An 8534-nucleotide genomic window follows, 5' to 3' on the forward strand; every position below is an offset into this window, starting at 1 on the left:
AAGTCGGGCCTCATTCACTTATTGCCCTCTTTCCATGGGTTGGCCGGTGAGGACCCGAATAGGCATTTGAAGGAGTTTCATATTGTCTGTTTTAGTATGAAATCTGCTGCAGTGACTGAAGAACAAATTAAGCTGCGAGCTTTTCCTTTCTCCCTGAAACTGTTAATACCTGGAATGAAATGAAGACAATGTTCTTGGAGCGTTACTTTCCAACATCTAAGGTTGGTAGTATAAGGAAGGAAATATGTGGCATTCGCCAACAGACTGGGGAGTCATTATATGAGTATTGCGAGAGATTCAAGTAGTTGTGTGCCAGTTGTCCTCATCATCGGATAAGCGAACAACTCCTACTCCGGTACTTTTATGAAGGATTAAAATCACTGGATATGAGTATGATTGATGCAGCCAGTGGGGGTGCACTAGTTGATAAGACTCATGTTGCAGCCAGAAGCTTGATTTCTAATATGGCTACCAACTCACAACAGTTTGGCATTCGCCAAGATCCTAATCCACCACCAACTTTAGCTAATGAAATGAGCACTTATAATGCTAATCAGCTTGGTCAACAATTGGCTCAATTAACTGCAGTGGTACAACAACTTGCTTTAGGCCAATAGGTGCGGCCATGTGGAATCTGTCAAGTTGCGGGGCACGCTACTGATACTTGCCTACTGAGGGAAAGACTGAGGGTGTTAATGTAGTAGGAAATTTCCCTGGTCAATTACGTCAGATGTACTATGAACCCTTTTTACAAACTTATCATCCTGGCTGGCGTGATCATCCAAATCTTCGTTATGGGAATCAATAACAAGCTGCTCAACAATCTACACCTGCGAGACCACCTGGTTTCACTTTTCAACCACGATCTCAACAAAATTTGTACCTAGACCATTGCAAGCAACGTAAGCTGCTCCACCACCCAATGTCAAACCCACTACTGAAGATTTAATCAATGTAATTTCTACAAATATGCTTCAGTTTCAGGAAACTACCCAAGCGCCAATCAAAAGTTTGGAGAATCAAGTGGGACAACTAGCAGCATCATATAACAGGTTGGAAGCTCATCTTTCTAATAAATTGTCTTCACAACTTGAGAGGAATCCTAAGGAGAATGTAAGTGCGATAACACTGCAAAGTGGTATACAATATGAGCCACCCTGTAACGACCCGAATTTGCTAATCAGGCTTAGGGCCTTGATTAGTGTGCCTGGAGGGCAATAAGTGGTTTAATATGCTTATATGTGAATTTATGTGTATATATGATTATGATGCATGTTTAATTGAGTTAAATGTGCATGTGGGCCCCGTCTGGATATTAGGGGCATAAGTGTGATAAATGAGATAAATGTTGTATATGTGTGATATGTCTGTACAGCACGATCTGAGACAGTCCTGGGGAGCGGTCAGCCAGAGAGTCACAGCGGGGTTGAGATTTGGACTCTGCGCGAGTCGAGGGGTAATTTGGTTATTAGATGAGTTATGGGATTATCGGGACATAGAAATAAATATTTGGAGATATATTTGAGGATAGAATGTCTAGGCGGGAATATTTGGGAAATTCACCATTTTGCCCTCGGGGACGCTTTGGTACCCCGAGCCTTGAGGTAATCCTTTAGACTTAAGTCAGATAAAACAAAAAGGAGAATTGTTTAGAAACTTGAGGAAACCGATACATATCTCCTTTGAACTGAAGATAGCTCTTGTCTCTCTCTCTCTCTTTCACTCTCTAAGGCAAAAATCAAAGGGAACTCAAAGGAATTGGCTAAGAATTAAAGGGATTTCAGCTGGGATACTCTAGGAACTTGAAGCTTGGGGATTGAGGATCAAACTCAGGGACTAAGCTCTACAAGGTAAGCTCTAATTACTAAGGTTTGGTCTTAAATCTCTGCTGGTTATAGGGGATTGCATGTTAGCTAAGCTTGATTTATCTTTGGGAAAGGTTTAGAAAATGGTGTGAAAATCTGGGTTCGGTGGGGAGCGCCGCGGCCTTAGGAGGGGTGTGCCATGGCCAGCGTGCGCGCGCGGCCATGGGAGGCCGAGAGGTTCATGTGCGCCGCGGCCCGTGTAGGGGTTAGTGAGGTGCTAACCTCTATTTCGAGGCTAGCCGCGACTCTTGTGGGTGGGGCCGCGACCCTTAGTGCCAGTTTGAGTTTTTAGGGTATTTTAGGCTTGGGAACTCAAGGGGTAAGGCTCGGGATGGATTTTATCACCTAGATTGGTAGAATTCAAGGTCCCAGAGGTTGGGTTTATGGCTCGAAGTTATTTATTGGATTAGACTTTGATGGATGGACGTTGTTAATGTGTTGTGACTAGGATTTCGGCGAGGCTCACGTTAGAGGACTGTGCTCGGGGCATCGGTGCTCAGGAAGCTCGGAACTCAGGTAAGAAAACCCCTGTTTCCATAGAGCTTGTGTGCAGGACTGAGCCCAATGTGTTTGAATGGAAATGATATGCAGGGCCGAGCCCAATATGCTAGAACTGCAGAGCGTAGCTCTTTATCTGTTTATGCTTGAATTATGTACTTGTTGTTATATCATGTATGATATTATGTGAGTGATCGGCAAGAGCCAGGAACGGTGTAGACCGAGAACGGCGAGGGGCTGGGAATGGCGTCAGGCACGTTGAGTGCAAAGCCGAGAACGGCAAGGGGCCGGGAGCAGCGTTGAGCACGTGGGGTGCGAGTTGCCAGGGCGAGTCCCTAAAAGGATACCTGGGATATCCTCACGATGTGGTCTGCGAACCCAGGGCTTGGTAAACGCCTGGGACGGCTAGGCTGTATGTGTTTAGCCATTGGTGGCCTGTTTATACGCTTGACTTATGTGTTGCATATGTTATTTGTTTGTGGGTTTTCTTGCTGGGCTTTGGCTCACAGATGCTCTGTGGTGCAGGTAAGGGTAAAGAGAAGATCAACCAACCATGAGTACAGCAGGCGTGAGGCGGCGTGTACATGTTTGGCCAGCCTGGCTGTCACAGCTAGAGGATTTTGGGAGATGCTTGTAAATGAACTTGAATTTTGTTGTTTAGCTGACTTAGTACAGTTTTTATGTTGTAAATATTTCTAAACTGTATTTTTGGGATCCCAAGTGTTAAAATTTTATGATTTACTATGAAAGATTACTATTTCTAATGTTTTTCCTCTGTTTACGGTTTAATTACACTGTTTGACCTAAAACCTCGTTTAGCGAGTTGAAAGCACATTTTAAAACTCACTTAGTAACGGCTCTAAGGCAGTAGGGCGTTACAACTTGGTATCAGAGCGAGCCAAGGTTATTGGTTCTGGCGATTAACCGAACATGTACACACGCAGTCAGTAACAGGCTTAACTCATGGTTGGTTGGTAAGATTGGCTGATATGTCCGAATATGTGTTTGTATACCCTGCTTGTCTGCTTATTTTGTATAGAACATGATGAATGGATTAACATATGCATGATGCTAGGGAACGACCCGTTGTGTGTTATATGCTATATGAGTTATTATGTGTGGATTACTGATGTGCCTGGGAGGTGGTTTTGGATGTTGTTATCATGCCTAATGAGCGACGTCGTTGGTTGTAGGCATATTTGTTGAGATTCCTCGACAATCTGCTAGACTCCGCGGCAGTAGGACCGAGGATGACAATCAGGGTCAGGACCCTCCACCTGCCCCACAGAACTGGCAATAGATATTGGCCAAAATGGAGGCTAGACTGCAGAGAACAGAGGAAGAGCTGCGATAGATGAGGCAGCAGGCCCTGCCTCAAGTTACTGGGCTGCCAATGTAGCAGGCTACAGCGCCAGTGCCAGTTCAGTCTGTTTTGGAGAATAAGTGGGAACCTTTGTATGAAAGGTTCAGGAAGCAACAACCTCCTACCTTTGAGGGTGGTTCGGACCCACTGCTGGCAGAGCAGTGGATGAACATGATTTCCTTGATCTTAGATTTTATGAGGGTCGAAGGAAGTGAAAGGGTTGCTTGTGCGAGCTATATGCTTAGGGTTGATGCTCGCATCTGGTGGGATGTGGTGAGTTAGCGGAGGAATGTCACAGTCATGACATGGGAGGAATTTAAGGGTATCTTTAATGAGAAATACTACAGTGTGGCAGTATGAGCTGCGAAGGTTGATGAGTTTATCAACCTGACTTAGAATTGATCGACAGTAACAGAGTATGCAATAAAGTTTGATAGATTGGCGAAGTTTGCGCCAGATCTAGTGCCGACAGATGCGGCCAGGAGGGATAGGTTCGTGCGGGGGTTGAATGTCATGATCGCCTGCGATGTGAATATTACCTTGGATCCATTGACTACTACTTATGGCCAAGCGGTGGATAAGGCCCTTGCTGCAGAGAAGGCTGAGGATCAGATATGGAAGGACAGCGCTGTTAGGCGCAATGCCAGGAGGGCGGTGCCTCCTTTTGTTGGGTCTAGTCGGAGCAGTGGCCCCAGTGAGCAGAAAAGAAGGGTTCCAGATTCATTTACTCCTCCTAGTTCTGATAGGAGATTGCGAGGCGCATCCACTGGCCGTCAGGGTGGCAGTGATAATTGGAGGAGTTTTCCTATGTGTCCACGGTGCAGGTGTCGACACCAGGGTGAATACAGAATCAGGGCCTGCTTTTTTTGTGGGAGTGCCAGCCATCTGAAGAGGGATTGCCCTTAAGTTAAGAAGGTGGAGCAGAAGCAGAGTGACAGTCTTGCTCCTGCCAGGGTATTCACTTTGACACAGACTGAGGCGGAGGCTAGCCCCTCAGTGGTGACAGGTCAGATCTCTAGTGCTGGTTCTTTGTATACTGCATTGTTTGATTCAGGGGCTACCCATTCATTTGTATCTACTAGGGTGATAGAACAGCTTTGTAGACCTAGTGGTGTGTATGCTAGGGGATTTCAGACTTTGTTGCCAATAGGAGAATTGGTAGTCTCTAGGAAGTGGATTAGGGCGTTGCCAGTGGAGGTAGATGGTAGGGAATTGTTTGTTGATTTGGTTAAGCTAGAGATGGATGATTTTGACATGATCTTGGGAATGGATTGGCTATCCAAGTATGGGGCAACGATTGACTGCAGGCGCAGAATGGTGACTTTTGAACCAGAAGGGGAGGTACCCTTTGTGTTTGTGGGGTCAGTTAGTGGACCGCGTGTGCCAATGATTTCAGCCCTAAGGACTAGGGACCTGATGCAGGAAGGCTGCATAGGATTCCTGGCAAGCGTTGTGGATACTTCTAGGGTGGTGTCGGTTGGACCGGGTGAAACAAGGTTGGTGTGTGAGTTTCCGGATTTGTTTCCAGCGGATTTGCCAGGGTTGCCGCCTCAAAGGGAGATTGACTTTGTGATAGAGTTGGTACCAGGAGCGGAGCCAGTATCTAGGACACCTTATAGAATGGCTCCAGCGGAATTAAAGGAGTTGAAGATTCAGCTGCAGGAGTTACTTGATTTGGGGTTCATCAGACCGAGTTTCTCGCCATGGGGTGCTCCAGTGTAGTTTGTTAAGAAGAAGGATGGGTCCCTTAGGATGTGTATTGATTATAGGGAGCTGAACAAGTTAACCATTAAGAACAAGTATCCACTGCCTAGGATCGATGATTTGTTTGATCAGCTACAGGGAAGAACAGTGTTTTCCAAGATAGATCTCCGATCAGGTTACCATCAGCTAAGGATTAAAGAGGAGGACATACCAAAGACCACTTTCTGAACGAGGTATGTACACTATGAATTCCTGGTTATGTCCTTTGGATTAACCAATGCCCCAGCTGCTTTTATGGACATGATGAATAGAGTTTTCAAGGACTATCTGGACAAGTTTGTGATTGTATTCATCGATGACATCTTAGTGTACTCTCAGTCAGAGATGGAGCACGAGCAGCATCTACGGTTGGTATTACAGCGGTTGAGGGTGCATAAGTTATACGCTAAGTTCAGTAAGTGTGAGTTTTGGTTGCCACAAGTTACATTTCTGGGCCATATTGTCAGTAAGGAGGGGATTCTGGTTGACCCAAGTAAGATTGAGGCGGTCAGAGATTGGCCTAGACCGAGCAATGTTCCTGAAGTGAGAAGCTTCTTGGGTCTAGCAGGGTATTATCGGCGATTTGTTGAGGGGTTCTCCAGAATAGCTACGCCATTGACAGAGTTGACAAAGAAAAAGACTAGGTATGTCTGGACGGACAGATGTGAGAACAGTTTTAAGGAACTAAAGCGACGATTGATTACTGCGCCAGTACTTATCTTGCCGACAGAGAATGAAAAGTTTGTGGTCTTCTGTGATGCATCCAGGCAGGGTTTGGGGTGTGTGTTGATGCAAGCTGGCAAGGTGATAGCCTATGCATCGAGACAGTTGAAGGAGTGTGAGCAGAGATATCCTACGCATGACCTGGAGTTGGCAGCGGTGGTGTTTGCACTTAAGATTTGAAGGCATTATCTTTATGGTGAGAAGTGCGAGATATACACCGACCAAAAGAGCCTAAAGTATTTCTTTACCCAGAAGGACTTGAATATGCGCCAGAGGCGGTGGCTGGAATTGGTTAAGGATTATGATTGTGATATCCTTTACCATCCTGGGAAGGCTAATGTAGTGGCTGATGCATTGAGTTGGAAGGGCCCAGGGTAGTTGTTTAGCTCGAGGCAAATATCTGATAAGTTAGTTGAGGAGATGACCAGAGCAGGTATAGAGTTGGTGGTTGGTCAGTTGGCCAACATCACTCTTCAGTCTACACTCCTTGAGAGAATCAAGGAAGCACAGGGGAAGGATTTTCAGTTGCGAGGTCATAGGGAGAATGCCTTAGTCGGAGCGACAAAGTACTTCTCCATTTCAGAGATGGGATTACTGAAGTATAAGGGTCGGATCTATGTTCCGATGGATTCTGATCTCCGGCAAGAGATCTTGGATGAATCGCATACCACTCCCTATTCTTTGCACCCGGGTACAATGAAGATGTACCAGGACTTGAGAGCTCTATATTGGTGGTCGGGCATGAAGAGGGATGTGGTGGATTATGTGGCTAAGTGCTTAACTTGTCAGCAGGTTAAGGATGAGCACCAGAGGCCAGTGGGGTTATTGCAGCCTTTGGGGATCCCAGAGTGGAAGTGGGAATATATTACTATGGATTTCGTAGTTGGTTTATCGAGAACTGTGGGACAGCATGACTCAGTGTGGGTGATTGTGGATAAGTATACCAAGTCTGCCCACTTTCTGCTTGTTAAGACAACTTATACTGTGGAGCAATACACTGAGTTGTATGTGAAGGAGATTGTTCGACTTCATGGGGCTCCGAGGTCGATAGTGTCAAACAGAGACCCCACCTTCACTTCCAAGTTCTGGGAGAGTCTGCAGAAGGCTATGGGCACGCAGTTACGGTTTAGTACCGCTTATCATCCTCAGATGGATGGGCAGTCTGAGAGGACGATTCAGATATTGGAGGATCTGCTGCGAGCCTGTGTGCTTGACTTTGGGGGATCGTGGAGTAGGTATCTCCCTTTGATTGAATTCTCGTACAACAACATTTATCAGACGACCATTGGTGTGGCTCTGTACGAGATGCTTTATGGAAGAAAGTGTAGATCACCTATTCATTGGGATGAGACAGGTGAGAGGAAGTATTTGGGTCCAGAGATGGTTCAGAGGACCAATGAGGCTGTTGAGAAGATTAGAGCGCGTATGCTCGCCTCCCAGAGTCGACAGAAAAGTTATTCAGACCTGAGACGCAGGAGCGTGGAGTTTCAGGTTGGTGATCATGTGTTCCTTAGGGTTTCACCCATGAGGGGTGTGAAACGGTTTGGTGTTCGGGGTAAGTTGAGCTCCAGGTATGTTGGCCCCTTTGAGATTCTAGAACGAGTTGGAGAGGTAGCTTACAGATTAGCGATGCCTCCAGTTTTATCAGGGGTTCATGACGTATTCCATATATCTATGCTCTGGAAGTATATGTCAGATTCAACGCATGTCTTAAGTTTTGAGAATTTGGAGCTTGATCAGGATTTATCCTATGAGGAGAGGCCGGTTCAGATTCTTGACCGAAAAGATAAGGTCTTGAGGAACAAGACCATCGCCTTGGTGAAAGTGCTGTGGAGAAACAACAAGGTTGAAGAGGCGATGTGGGAACTTGAGTCAGAGATGCGGGAGTGGTACCTCGAGTTGTTCAAGTAATTTCGAGGACGAAATTTCTGTAAGGAGTGGATAGTTGTAACGACCCGAATTTGCTAATCAGGCTTAGGGCCTTGATTAGTGTGCCTGGAGGGCAATAAGTGGTTTAATATGCTTATATGTGAATTTATGTGTATATATGATTATGATGCATGTTTAATTGAGTTAAATGTGCATGTGGGCCCCGTCTGGATATTAGGGGCATAAGTGTGATAAATGAGATAAATGTTGTATATGTGTGATATGTCTGTACAGCACGATCTGAGACAGTCTTGGGGAGCGGTCAGCCAGAGAGTCACAGCGGGGTTGAGATTTGGACTCGGCGTGAGTCGAGGGGTAATTTGGTTATTAGATGAGTTATGGGATTATCGGGACATAGAAATAAATATTTGGAGATATATTTGAGGATAGAATGTCTAGGCGGGAATATTTGG

The 8534-nt window shown here is 45.8% G+C and overlaps 1 non-coding gene across 1 annotated transcript; it reads right to left on the reverse strand.

Moving 5' to 3' along the window:
* Nucleotides 1-227: 227 nt before the first annotated feature.
* LOC133780763 (small nucleolar RNA R71) lies at nt 228-334 on the reverse strand. Its single transcript, XR_009869581.1, has one exon. It is a non-coding gene; the product is annotated as a small nucleolar RNA R71 (small nucleolar RNA).
* Nucleotides 335-8534: the final 8200 nt, after the last annotated feature.

This window comes from Humulus lupulus, chromosome 5, assembly GCF_963169125.1.
Source record: "Humulus lupulus chromosome 5, drHumLupu1.1, whole genome shotgun sequence".
Lineage (NCBI taxonomy): Eukaryota > Viridiplantae > Streptophyta > Magnoliopsida > Rosales > Cannabaceae > Humulus > Humulus lupulus.